This window comes from Phascolarctos cinereus, unplaced genomic scaffold (genome assembly GCF_003287225.1).
Source record: "Phascolarctos cinereus isolate Bilbo 61053 unplaced genomic scaffold, phaCin_HiC Scaffold_5;HRSCAF=322, whole genome shotgun sequence".
In the NCBI taxonomy this organism is placed as follows: Eukaryota; Metazoa; Chordata; class Mammalia; order Diprotodontia; family Phascolarctidae; genus Phascolarctos; species Phascolarctos cinereus.
This window is the reverse complement of record NW_027555958.1, coordinates 383,382,756-383,397,621: the sequence shown is the minus strand read 5'-3', so window position 1 is coordinate 383,397,621 and position 14,866 is coordinate 383,382,756.

Genomic DNA, 14,866 nt, shown 5'->3' with positions numbered 1-14,866 from the left:
TTAATTTTTTTGCACTGCCTTTACTAAAACCTGAAGAAGAAAGTTAATTTTTTCACACAGGCAAGAATGCAGATTCTAAGTCCTTTAAAATCATTTTCACCCCTCTTCAATACTCCCATGGCACTCTCTCTCCCCACACTCTGGTGTAGACTTCCCCTCATATTTCCATTCACCAAAAGCTCACTTTTCTCCCGTCCTCATCTCACATCACTTAGAAGCCTTCCTCCATTATATTCTTCTCCATTATTTCACACAAAGGGGTGGCCCTTCTCCTCATGAAGATAAACACCTGAACATGTACAAGTGATCCCATCCCAATCTCCAAGAGATTCTCATCTATCTTATCCCCAATCTCTTACTAACCTTCAGTCTCTTCCTATCTACTGGCTGCTGCCCTATTGCCTAAAAACATACCTACACCTTCACAATTCTTAAAAAATCCTCACTTTATCACTCTATCTATTAGAAATTGAACTATCTCTCTCTTCCCTTTGGTAGCTAAACTACTTGACAAAGAAGTTTACAACTGGGTACTTTACTTCTCTCCTCTCAATAACTTCTAAACTCTACTTCCAAAATCATCATTCAACTGATAATATTCTCTCTACAACTACATTCATTGAGCCTGATAACCTTTTCTCAATCCTGTGACATCCCTGCAACATCATACTGTAGATTACCTTCTTCTCCTCAATATTTTTCTTGGTCCTCTGCTCTCCACTGGTTTTCCTCTTACCTTTCTTACAGCTCTTTTTCGTTCTCCTTCAATGGATCTTCATCCAGGTCCATGCCTTTTAAGTGTATATGCATATATGTGCATTGTATACTTAAATATTAGATATCTGCATGGATTGATTATATAGTTATATTTAATCATATCTAAATTATTGATATATGGACATATTAATTACAAATTAAATATATTTATATTCTGATATGTATGGATAGAGTTTTTTTATTTGTTCAACTTTGAAAGCACTTATCTTCCTAGCAGAATGTAAGCTCTTTGAAGGCAGGGATGATCTTGATTTTGTGTTTGCACTGTGCTTGGCACACAGTTGTCATTTAATAAATTGAATCATTTTTGAAACTTCCATTCAACAGCATTCCACAACGTTTATTAATTATTAATCATCTAGAAGTTGTGTGACCCTGAGTAAGTGACCACCTCTCTGAGACTCAACTATTCATCAATAAAATATGAATACCCAGACCAAACGAGAAATGTAAGGGGCAGCTAGGTGGCACAGTGGAAAGAGCACCTAGTCTAGAATCAGAAAGACCTAAGTTCAAATCCAGCTTCAGACATTTACTAGTTATGAGACCCTGGGCCAGTCACTTAACCTGCTTGCCTCAGTTTCTTCATCTGTAAAATGGAAATAATAGTACCCATCTTCCCAGGTTGTTACAAAGATCAAATGAGATAATCATAAAGTGCTTACCATAGTGCATGGCACACAATAAGTGCTATATAAATGTTTTCAGTTATTACTATGTATGTAAAGTACTCCGTAAACCTTAAGACACAACATGAATGTCAGTTACTATATATATGTTTTTTCTTTCAGATCCATAGGAGGCAGAACCCAGGATCCTTTGTTTCTATTTCTATCCCAGTAACTGGACCACTAGGTACAACCTGTGATACATCTCCCCCAAACCCCCCTATTTTTACCCTCCATTTCTATTGTCCTAGTTAGGTTCTCTTCCAGCAATTTAATTCAATAAGCAATTATTAAGCACCTACTATGTACTAGTCATTGACTGGAAATGGAGATACAAACAGACAAACCAAATTCAGCCCCTGTCCCAAAGGAGCTTACATTTCAACATATTATTTATGGATTCAAGGCTCACCCCATCAACAGTCACCCCACTTTTTTGGTCATACTTAAGCGTACCATCTTACAACCCTATAATCTATCAGTTATATAATCCTAGCGTCTAAGCCCTTCCTAGGCATCCCCTGATCTCAACTCCTCAGGATCCCTCCCAGGTATATCTGGGGACCCATCTGCCCATTTTCTCTAGAACAGAAGAGATTGTATGATAAGGTGGACATAGCACTCTGCTATTAAGAACACCTGGGTTCAAATCCTGCCTCAGACACATACTATCAGTGTAATCTTGGGTATGTCACTGAAGTGCTACGTGCCTCAGTTTCCTCATCTTTAAAACGAAAGGGCTGTGTTTCATTGTTTGGCTTTTAAGGTTTCTTCTAGCTATACCTCTCACTTGTCACAAATCAGCAATGTTAGAAGGTTCTAATTGTAATTTAATTATCATAGAAATTTAGATTCAGTCAAAGGGCCACACTTGAAGACCCAGAGGGGTCACATGTGGCCCTGAGGCCACAGGTTCCCCACCCCTGTACTATACTAGTACTTCCTGGATACTTGAGATAAGCTCTCAAAAAGCTCAAACTTTAGTAGGTCTAACCAAGCCAGAAAGAACTGGCAACAATGCAGGAAGGGTCTGTCATCTGAAAATAGACCCAGAAAGACTTTTCGCCAAAAGTTCCAACCCTAATGATGTTTCATCAGCACAGTAATTTATGAAGACCTATGCTAAAATTTGCAGGGAGCATGCATCTTAAGGGATGAATCTGATCATTGTGAAATCCATTTCATCAGGCAAATCCATGATGCAATCAGAGAATCAATAATGCCATTAAATAGTGATATTTATGTTACATATTATATAGTATATATATTAATAGTAACAACATACCTAATATATTGATTTTATATTATATCATATATTAATCAGTCCTCTCTTCCTTCTCAGTCCTCCTCACTCCACTATATAAGTAGGGAAGAAGGGCCACAGACTTCACCCAAAGCAGTCTTTAGAGGGTTGGCAAGTACTGGCCCCCTTCCAGCTGAGCTTTCCAGAACCCACCCGATTCTCAAGCAAGATAGTGGTTTCTTCTTCAGCATCCCCTCCTGGTCTCCATCTTGGTATGTGTGTCTGGGTGTCTATCTCCCTCCTCTCTTCTTTCTCTCCCTACAACCCCAAGGCTCTAGGCTGGCTCTCAACTTCCTCTTCCTATCACCTCCCCTCCCACCATGTATGCATATACAGTATTTAATTTTACAAAGCCTGGATCCTCTCTCCCTCAGCCACCCTGTACCTCAGAGGGTCACGTTATGTGTTTCTCCTAGAGACACCTGGATAAGAAGCTGAATGAGAAAAAGAGAGAGAAAAATGGAGGAGAGACTTGGTACAGCTGGTGATACTCTTCCTAGACTGAATCATGTTTTTTCCAGGGAGCTAGCCAGACATTTCATAAGTGACAGCTGAGACTCCACTCCCTAAACAAATCTAACCCCTCATGAGATCATAGATTAAGGGCTGAAAGAGACCTTGGAATCTATGAAGTCCAAGCCTTCATTTTACAGAAGATGAAGTAGAAGCTAACAGGGGTTAAGTGACCAAGATCACTTAGATAATAAACAATTCACGAGGAATTGGAACTCAAGTCTTCCTGATTCCCAGACCCACACTCTAGAAACTTTATCATGTAGCTGCATGTAAAGCACCTGTCTAGCCTACAGAAAAGTGCCTTCAGCTGAAAGATAGGTCTTTCAGACCAAAGTTTTTGGAGAACAGTCTCCACGTCAAACCACCATTTTCTCATTGTGTTGTCAAGTACCTACTGGTTTGTGTAATCACATTAGGATGTGTGTTAACACTAGTAAGCCTTCTTACTTCCTTTTTCTGAGTAGTTGAATTCTCTTAGCCTCAAGTCTTATTGCTATGCACTTATTTAGATACTTACCAATGAGGGAAGTATGTTTAAGGTTATATAACATAGCTTTTCTAAATTCCGTATATTATTGTATTATAAAGATATGTTATATGTTATGTTTACCTTTGGGTGAAGTCAGTTGCCCCCTTTTCCCAACTCTTAGTGAAGAGGGAAGAGAGGACTGATATATATAATGTAATGAAATATAATACAACAGAATACATAACAGGCAGCAGCATGGTATAGTTGAAAGGCCACAGGAATCAGGTAATAATCACCCTAAGTCTCTGTCGTGGGCACTTTTCTCTCTGTATTCTCTTGGTGATATCATCAGCTCTTCTGTATCCAATTAGCAACTCTATGAAGATGATTCCCAGATGTGTATATCCAATCTCTACTGGCTCTTCTGAGCTCCAGTTCATGACCACAAACTGCCTGCTGAACATGTCCACTTAGATTTCCTGTCTCAAATTTGACATGTTTAAAACAGAACTCATTGTCTTCCACACCTCCTTCAGATTTCTCTATTTCTCTTAAGGGCACTACTATCCTTCTGGTCAACCAAGTTCCTGACTTCTAAGTCAAAGGATCACAGGATCACAGATTTAGAGAAAGAAGGGTTCTTAAGAGGCCATTTGGTTCAAGCCCCTCATTTTCCAAATGAGGGCAGAGAGGCCCAGAGAGATTATATGAATTGCCCAGATCATACAGGTTGCAAGTAGCTAGGGCCAGGATCTCTGACTTTTTTCATGATCCTTAGCCTTCCACTTTCATCCAATCAGCTGCCAAGTCTCATCCACAATTGTCCTGAAGCCAAGTCTGGTCCTGAATTAAAAACATTTAGCAGTTCTGCTACATCGAAGATAAAATACAAAAACTTCAATTCAGCACTTAAAAGACCTTCACAATTAGTCCAAACATTACAGAAAACAATTTGGAACTATGCAAATAAAGTGACTAAAATGTACATACCCTTTGACCCAGAGAATCTACTACTAAGTATATACCATAAGGAGGTCATTTATAAAAATAAACGCCCCATATATGCCAAAATATTTATAGCAGCAATTTTTGTGGTAGCAAAAAAAAAAAAGTTGATGCACATCAATTGGAAAATGGCTAAATAAATTGTGGTACATGAATGCAATGGAAAATTACTGAGTTGTAAGAAATGAAAACCAGGTGGAACAGTGGATTGAGAACACTGGACCTAGAGTCTGAAAGACATGGATTCAAATACAGCCTAAGACAGTTACTGATTACTGTCCCTGAGTAAGTCACTTAATCCCCTGTAAAATCAATTAACTCCAATGGCTCCCAATCACCACCAGGACCAAATACAAAGTCCTCTGCTTGGCCTCCAAAGTCCTCTATAAGGTAGCCTTCACTCACCTTTCCAGTCTTCCTACACATCACTCTTTGCCATGTACTTTTTGATTCAGTGACATTGGACTCATCAATGTTCCATTAATGAGACACTCCATCTCAGCATTTTCTCTGGCTGCCGCACATGCCTGGAATGCTTTCTTCTTCCTCATCTCCACCTACTGCCTCCCCTAGTTTCCTTTTAAGTCCCAACTAAAATCTTATCTTCTACAGGAAATCTTTGCCAGTCCCTCTTAATTCCAGTGCCTCACCTCTTTTATTTCCTATTTATCCTGTGTATAGTTTATACATATTTGCTGGCTTATAGTCTTCCCTATTAGGTTGTGAGCTCCTTCAGGGCAGGGACAGTCTTTTGCCCCTTTTGGTATGTGGAAGGGCTTAGTACAATGCTTGACATATAGTAGGTGCTTAATAAATGTTTATTGACTGAGAGCCCCAGTTTTCTCATCTATAAAAAAGGAATAAATGTCTCCTAGAGGTTGCTATGAGGCTAAAATGAGTCAATGTTTGTAAAGTGCTTTGAAAACCTTCAAGAGCTATATAAATGCCAGCTATTATAATTATTATATGATGAATACAGAGAAGCATGGAAAGACTTGCATGACCTGATTCAAAGTGAAGTAAGAAAATAACACACTCAATGAGGACAACGATGTAAACTGAAGGAGCAACAGCCACAAAGAAAATTGAAAATTAATGTGGCAAAATTACAAAGAACAAGCAGAGTCCCAAAAAGAAAAGGCACTTGTCCCCATTCCTTTGTGGGGGGGAGGACCACCCATATAAAGCGCATAAATTTTCAACTTTTTCCAATATATTTTCAGGTTTTTTTAAATGCAGTGTTTGGTTATGTAGATTTTCCCTCCTCGTTTCCTTTTATGCCATGACTTTCTAGGATGGGGAAGGGAAAGGGATACAGGGAGAAATTTAGGCAAAGTAAAAACAAAGGTATCGATAGCATTTATACATACAGATATACAACTATATAGATACAAATAGATACAGATATCTATGAAGATATCTATATAGATATCTATAGATATATTATATATATTCTCTTATATACCTATCTATATATGTGTGTGTATATATGTGTGTGTGTGTGTGTATAAATACTTTTTTTAATCTTTCAAATCTGCCTTCATCCTACTCTTTTAGACTTTTCAGGATTTCCCATTATTAACCTTTACTTATTCTCTGTCCTGGCCACATTGGCCAATTTGCTGGCCCCCATACTTGGCATTTTATTTCCCAACCCTCCCTATTTCTCCTCTTAAAATACTTAGCTTCCTTCAAGGCTCAGCTCAGCTTCCAATGAGAAGCCTTCCCTGATTTCCCTAAATATTACTCTCCTCTCTCTCTCATCAAAATTATCTTGTATATATTCATCTTTTTACCTCCCCTATCTCCCAAGAAAACATAAGTGCTTCCAAGGCAGACACTTCTTCCTTCTGTTTCTGTGCCCACAGCCTAGACTAGAGAATGAGCATGGCACAGGGGACAAAGAGGTGACCTGAGTCAAGTTTGCCTGGGACATACAGGCAATATGACAAATGACCCTGGAAAAGCCACTTAACCTCTCTCAGCGTTCCAGGCAGTTCTCTAGGATTATGAAATGCCTACTGAATATTTACACTGTGCCAATGGGCATCTCAACCTGTCCAAAACTCATTTCCTCTACCCCCAACCCACGCCTCTTCTAAATTTCCCTATTTCTGTTTAGGGCTCTACGATGTCATACGTTCACAACATCATAAGACCATAAATCTGGGGAACCTCAAAGGCTGTCTGGTCCAACCCTCACTTATTTGACAGATGAGGTCCAAAACAGTTAAGTGACTTGCCCAGAGGCCCACAAGTGGCAGAGCTAGGGCTGGAAGTCAGGTGCTGTCACTTTAACACAAGGGATTTCCCCTTCCTCACATATCAATTCATTTTCCAAGTCTTGTTATTTTTACCACCACAATATCCCTCATACCTGTCTCCTTATGTTCATTCAAAAACAAATCCTCCACCCCATTTCAGTCCCTCATTACCTCTCCCTAGGCCTATTTCTAATGGGTCTCCCAGCCTGAGATTTCTTTCCTCTCAAATCCATCCTGCTCACAGCAGACAAAAAGGATATCCCCAGAGGACAGACCACTACTCTGATTTAAACTCCTCTGTTCCACATTTCAAGCCCTTCACAATCTGGCTCCAGCCTGCTTTTTCAGTCTTATGAGGCTTTATTCCTTTTCACCCAAAAAGGCATACGACTTCACTTCCTGTGTCCTTCCCTTTTCCCCTGGCTGTCCCCCCATGCTGAGAGCTACTCCTTCCTCACCTCTGCCTCTTAAGAAATCTAGCTCCTTTCCAAGCTGTTTAGGTCCCAACCCCTACATGAAATCTTTTCTGACAACCCCCTTCCTGTCCCCACCCCCAGCTAATAGTATTCCAAATTATGGGGTATTTAACTTTGTATTATAATTTGTTTACTTCATGTGTATCTGTTAGATCTCTCTTGGAGAGCATAAACTCCCTGAGAATAGAGACTACTTGGTTTCTGTCTCTGTATTCCGAGAACTTAGCACGGTCCTGGCTGGCATAGTGCCAGTCACATAGTAGGGACTTAATGTTTACTGAATTGAATTGAATCCTAATACACAGCAAGGTCTACTCTAAGTCTGAGCCTCAATCTTATCACTTATAAATTGTACAATTTATTTCATGGATAATTGAAAGTAATTTGTAAGCCTTAAAGGATGAGCTATCATTAAAATGTTTGTGACCTAGGGCAACTCACTTTTACTTCCTAGGCCTCAGTGACTTCATATGTAAAATGGGAAGGGGGGGGAGTTGGGATCCTGGCCCTTGAGGGCCATTCCAACTCTAGAGCTAAGATCCTAGGGTATTATTCACCTGATTTATCAAATTACACACTTCCTCTTTATTTCCTCTTCGACAAGAGGTAGCCATATGTACATAAGAAGTGCTGAATTCAAAATGGAACACAGAAATGAAGCTGAGTTTCTACTTTTTCTATTTTCTAATTTTTCTGCTTCCATTTGTAATTTTTTTTAAAAAAAATTTTTCTTGCAAAGAAATCTGGGAGATTGTTAGAACCAAATGAAGACGCTTGCCAGATTATGGAAATAAACTTTAAGGCACTGTGTAGAAATGCTAGTTACTGTTGTTGTAATAGATATTGTATTCTTTATACAGAACAGTGATAAAATCCACTTTTCCAAATTGTTCTGATCTTCCTCTCTGGAAAATTTTCTCCCTACATCCCTTCCCAAATCCTCCAGAACTGTGCATTGGCTGTGCCCATGCTCCCTCTCCTCACTCCCTTCTCTTGGAAAACTCAGCTCAGAGGCCACCACCTTACACAAAGCCTACCTCTATTCTGGTTGTTCAGTGCTCTCCCCCCACCTGACCCCAAATCTGCTTCTGTTTGTTATGTATTTTCTAATTATTAATCTGTGGATTGTTGGCTTTCCTCTAGAAGGTAAGCTCCTTAGGGCTTGCCACTATGTGGGCTTTTCTTTTTTGGTCACTGGTACCCCGCCGCGCCCCCCCCCCCCACACACACAGAGAAGCACCAAGGTTGGAGACAGTAGACTAATAAGTGGTTTGAATTGAGAGTTTGATCAGGCTTGTGGGAGGGGGAGGAGACCACCAAAATATATTCAAAATCAGCTAAACCTTAAAAAAGGGACTCACTTGGCAAACCATAAATACCGGAAATGGGTTTAAAAACATATGTAAATCCTGCTTCCCCAGGTGGGGTTTATTCCAGCTTCACGGCCTTCGGCAAGTTTTGGGTTTTTTTTTTTCCTGTATCCAAACTAGAAATATTCCCAATCAACTCAAAAATAGTTTTCTGTAGAGTTTAAGAGATTTGAAAAAAAATCCTGCTTTGCAAAAACACCTCTCACTCAGACAATCAAAATGTAGACCTAAGGGTTGGAGAAACTGAACTGGGTTTGTAATTACTTCAGAGAAGACCAAAAGGAAACAGATAAAAATAAATAAAAGCTGCAAGAATGACCAAGGAATTTAAATCGAATCAAAATAAAAGTAGATCCTAAAGGCAAAAAAAAAATGAGTGAAATAGAGGAAAGGGAAGCAGGATTATCATAAAGACAAAAGCCTGAGTGCTAGAGAGATTGTCATGCTCAATGATATTAGCATTCAAATGGTTCCTGGGGGACTGGGAGGCCAACTCCTCCTCGGGGCTAGCTGGGTGGGGAAGCCTCAGTCGAATTTGCACCTTTTTACTCTCATTGTTTAAATAGAGAAGATCTTCTGCCCGGCTGGATAAACAGGCCACAGCAAAGGTTAAATATGCTTTGTGAGAGCAAAAGCAAATAACCCACAAAGGCCATCTAGTTGTGAAATTGCCTGTTTTCAGGCCTGGATTTTTCCAGGGGTGCTGGCTTATCTACTGTATTGTGTTTTAACTCCCAGCTCAGACAGGACAATATGAGCCTGTCTCCCTCAAATTTAAAAATTTAAAAGCCAAAAGATACTGTTTGAAAAGGTAATGTCTTCCTGCACTGAAAGCTTCAAGGTTCTCATTCCTAGGAGGAAGGAGCCAGACATAGCATGGTGTCAAGTATAGATGATAGAAATTTCACTCAAACTAGAAATGATTCTGTGATCTTTGCTAGAGAAACTCAGATGTGGGGCTTGAATCAGGCAAACCTACAAATGCTTTTAGGTCTATTATCAATATTGGTAGATAAAAATATGGTACAGTATGAGAAATCGAGATCAAGCAGCCTTTTTTTGTTTTAAAGAAATCAAAGCTTTAGTCAAAATAGCACATAATTATGGCAGGGTCACAACTCCACCTCCAGTGCAATGACTCAGTGGGAAATTTCCATCATCTTCAGGGTCAGATTCCCACATTTTGACTGAACGTGGATTTGAGGAAATCCAGTGCCTCATCCACGGATTTAATACATAAATATAGCACCTTATTTGTTATTCGATTGAGGCACATGTGAAGCTAATGTATTCGCTTAATCTGCCTGTATGGAAGGCAGGAATTATTATGCCAATTTTCATTTGACACTCCAACAGGATAAGTTATAAACAAGTTGCTTTCTTCATCAGTGAATGGAATTTCCACACGAGGAAGTTCCCTACTGCAATGAAATTTAAAGGACCAGAATCCCTTCCAAAGTGGCAAAATTAGAAACAGAAACCAGGTTTTCTGATTGCCAACTTCATCGCTTGCTTTGAAAGACTAACACTACATACTTTGAAAGACACAAATGTGCCTACAACATACTTCTTCCTCACCTCTACCTCTTAAAATCACTAATTTCCTTCAATTCAGCTAAAGCAAATGAGAAGACAATCCTTCCCCTCCTTTGCAGAGGAAACAGGGTGGCTGAATATGGAATGTAGCATATGATGTCCCATTTTTTTTTTCAACGTTTCAATTAGTTTTGTCTAATTTTTCTCCTCTTTTTTCTTGTATTTTTCTTTAAAAGTCTTTTGTCCTAAGGGATGGCTCAGTGGGAGGGCAAGGGTACAAGGGAAAGTTAATGGATATAAATACAAAACATATCAACAAAAACCTATTTAAATAAAATATTAGCTCAAGCACCACCTTCCAAAGGGCTGGTACTGATTCTACCCAGAGGCTAGTGCCTCACCCCTCTCTCCTGTCCCCCACCCCACACTTTGTATTTATTTTACAGATATATTGTACATCTATTAGCATATGTCCCTGGGTTGGGGAATTTCTCACCCTAAGGTTCCATGAAAGCTCAAGAAGAATCTCACCCACCAGGGGATTCACAAGATGAGAGGTTAAATGGAGCACCCAAAATGAATAAGGAAACCAAAGGGAGAGTTCTAGGAGAGAGAAAACTTCCTGCTACGTACAGATTTGGTTTAAATACTTTTTCAGGTAGACTGAGAATACACAGCCAATCGGTAGCATTTTGCCTCATTTTAACTGGACCAATGGAGTACTGTTTTGCCATCAAAGGAAAGCTGATTACTAGATTTCCCAAAATGGTAGTCTCTAATCTGCTTGCTCAACCTATTAGGGCAGCTTGGAAAGCCCCACCCAGAGTAAACAAGGTTCTCATTTAGTCACCCAATATGTTTCTAAAATGCTGAGTATTTTCTCCTGCCAACTAAACTTCCACATTCTACTGGAGGCTTTCCCTAACCCCTTTTAATTCCGGTGCTTTCTCTCTTTTGTTTCCCATTTATCCTATATATAGATTGCTTTGTATGTATGCGTTTGTATGTAGTGTCCATTAGATCGTAAGCTCCCTGAGCATAGGTGGTGTCTTTTGCCTCTTTGCGTATTCTTATACTAATGTCTTTCATCAGTTAAGGTCCCCAATACTTGCATGCAATAAGCTACTAAATTTTATTAATGGAGTTATAATTCCTTCAACAGGATGGCAGCTAAGCCTCACACTGGCACTTTTCCCAATGCTAGAAAAAATGAAATATTTTTGGCCAAAGGGCAGACTGATTCTTAAGGAACCTACAACCACATTTTACCTTTTAAAGCATCTTCCTAGTTGTCCTTTCCCTCCTCAAATTGCTTGTGCTTAAAAATCAGTGTAAATGTAATATATCTTCTGTAGAAGGAGATAAACTCCTCAAGGCCAAGATTAAAGATACTGGAGCGGTTTATCATTTCCTTCTCCAGCTCATTTCACAGATGAGGAACTGAGGCAAACAGAGTTAAGTGACTTGCCCAGAGTCACATAGCTAGTACGTGTCTGAGGCAGCATTTGAACTCGTGAAGATGAGTCTTCCTGAGTCCAAGCCCACTGTAACTACTATGACACCTAACTGCCCTCAGCTCCCAAGTATGGGGCTTAATAAATGCTTTTTGAATGAAAAAATGAACCTACTCTTTTCTTTCTTGGAAGGCAACAACTCAGGAAAATCTGGGAAGTTTCTGTATCAGTGGGGTAACCACACCTCAAACCTGATATTCAAAGATGCTAAACTACCAGACATTTACAAAGAATTACAATGCTTTACTTTGCTATTATGAGGGGCTGCGAGGTGGCACAGAGGATAGAGCGCAGGCCCAGGAGACGGGAGGACCTGAATTCAAATCAGACCTCAAGACAGTTGACACTTAATAGCTGTGTGACCCTGGGCAAGTCACTGAACCCTGATTGCCTTGCCAAAAATAATAATAATAATTTGCTAATGTGAAAAATTACATCAAAATGCCCAGAAACAATTATTTGATCGAAGTTCAGGCTTTCAGTCCATCCAGCTAGTATTTATTGGGGACCTACAATAAGCAAGATACTGCATTGGACCAAAAAGAAAAACCTGTCCCACCTTCAAGATGCTCACAGTCTTCTAGGGGACATTCCAAAGCATTGTGAGAATTAAAGTGCTTAGAATCACTTTGCAAAGTGTGTTTACTTCGGGAAATAGGCTAAAGAGATAAAGAAAAGGAGCCGAATAAAAGGAAACTTCCTTCCCAGCCAGTCTTCAGCCGCTCCAAGCAGGACTTCATTATCTTCAAGAAAAGCCATCTGAACTTGGTAGTCTAAGAGATTCTCCGCAGAGCAAGTTAAATAAGCAACCTAAAACAAACAATCTTTCTGCAGACAGGCAACTGAGCAAACACTGAAGCAGTATGGAAATTAGCAAATGTATCAGACTCAAGCAAAAGAACCAGGAAATTATGGAGGTAAGTGAAGGCCTCTAAAAGCTTGGGTAGGGTGAGATCAGGAAGACTTTAATTACCTGTCCCCATCTGTCATGAAGGAAGTGACATGCAGTGAGCTGCTGGGTCTGAGAAGACTTGGTGATTCATAAAGAGTATCTATTACTCTTTTTGAAAGAGGAAGAAGCTCTACCCACTCTCTTCAAAACTTAAGTGTCAGTCTCAAATTGCCTAAAATCTTGATCAGTGCCTCCTCTGGGCTAACCACCCACAAATATTTACAGAGCTCTCACTAGTACAAATGCCCTGTATAAAGTAAGGGTTATATTAGTAGACCTGTTCCTGTCCACAAAGAACTTCAAATATAGTCAAGGCAAACCCTGTCTTGTCTTTCCGATGCACTCCTTTGGAACTACCATTTTGAGAGCGGTCAGAGCAGCCACTCCAAACTACTTCAGGTACTCCAGGCATCCTTAGCAGCCACCTAGAGTTTTGAGACAGGGGTTGCTTTCCCCTGCCCAGGCATCCTCCACTTTTTCCAATCACCCCTCCCCACTCTCCATCCCTTCCCATACACATAGCTGCCTGATATTCTAGGACAATTCTACTACATTTAGTTTGTTCTTTGAATGAATGAGAGGGAAAACAGTTATTAAGTATGTATGGCCAAGCTCTGTGCTAATAATCACTGCGGATAAAAACAGAAAAAATGGAGCAGACTTGCATCAACAACTATCTATTGGACATCTCAAACAGAATGTCTTGTAGACATCCTTTACACATGTCTAAAACTGAATGCATTATCTTTCACCCCAAACCTCCCCTCTTCCTAAGGTACTACCACCCTCAGGCTTGAAGCCTAGGTATCATCCTCTACTCCCCACTCTTGCCTCCCACATCCAATCAATTTTCTTTTCTTTTCTTTTCTTTTCTTTTTTTTTTTTTGCAGTATGCTGGTACTTTATTTTGTTAATTTATTTTGATTTATCAACAATCACTTCCATATGCTTTTGAGTTGAAAATTTTTCTCTCCCTTCCTCCCCCCCACCCTCCCCAAGACGGTGCACAATCTGATATAAGCTTTACATTTACATTCCTATTAAACATATTTTCACATTAGTGAAGTTGTAAGTAAAAATTAAAACCAATAGGAGGAACCATCAGAAAGATGAAACAAAACTCAACAGAAGGTAAAAATAAGTGATAGCAATTCAACTTCCATAGTTCTTTCTTTGGATGTGGACAGCATTTTCCATCCCGAGGCCTCTGGAGATGTCTTAGATCCTCGTTAATGCTGAGAAGGGTTCAGTTTAACAATCTTAGTCATTGCATAACATGGTTGTTATTGTGTACAAAGTCCTCTTGATTCTGCTCACTTCACTCAGCACCAATCAATTTTCTAGTCCTTTCTCCCTTTATAGCATCATCCCACCTTTAAACTCTCTTCTCTCCTCTGATATTACAACCACCCTGTTACAGGCCTTCCCTGCCCCAAGGCTCTCTCCACTCCCTACTCTCTTCTCCTTAGCTGTCAAATGATCTTCCAGAAGTACAGGTCCCTATTCAATAGACTTGTGTTTCTCTATTACCTCCAGGATCAAATATAAATCCTCTGTTTGGCTTTTAGCCCCTGCCTCCTTTTACAATCTTCTTTCACCTTACTCCCCATATGCAAACTCGACAATTCAGTGACATTGGCTTCCTTGCTGTTCCTAAAACAAAACACACTATCTCTTGACTCCCAAAAGTTGTTTTTTTTTTTTTACTGGCTGACTCCCATACCTAGAATTCTCTCTCTTCACCTGGATATCCCCAGTCGTCCTTAATCTTAGTACCTTCCCTCTGACACATGCTCCAATTTATCCTGTGCTTATATCTTATTTGCACATAGTTGCATGATGCCTTCCCATTAGACAGTGAGCTCCTTGGGAAGAGACTTTTTTTTGGTTATTGTTGTTTTGCCTTTCTTTGTATGCTCAGAGCATGGCACAATGCCTAGCGCATAGTAGATGATTTGAGACTGACACTCGAGTTTTGAAGACAGTGAGTATAGCTTCTTCCTCTTTCAAAAAAAA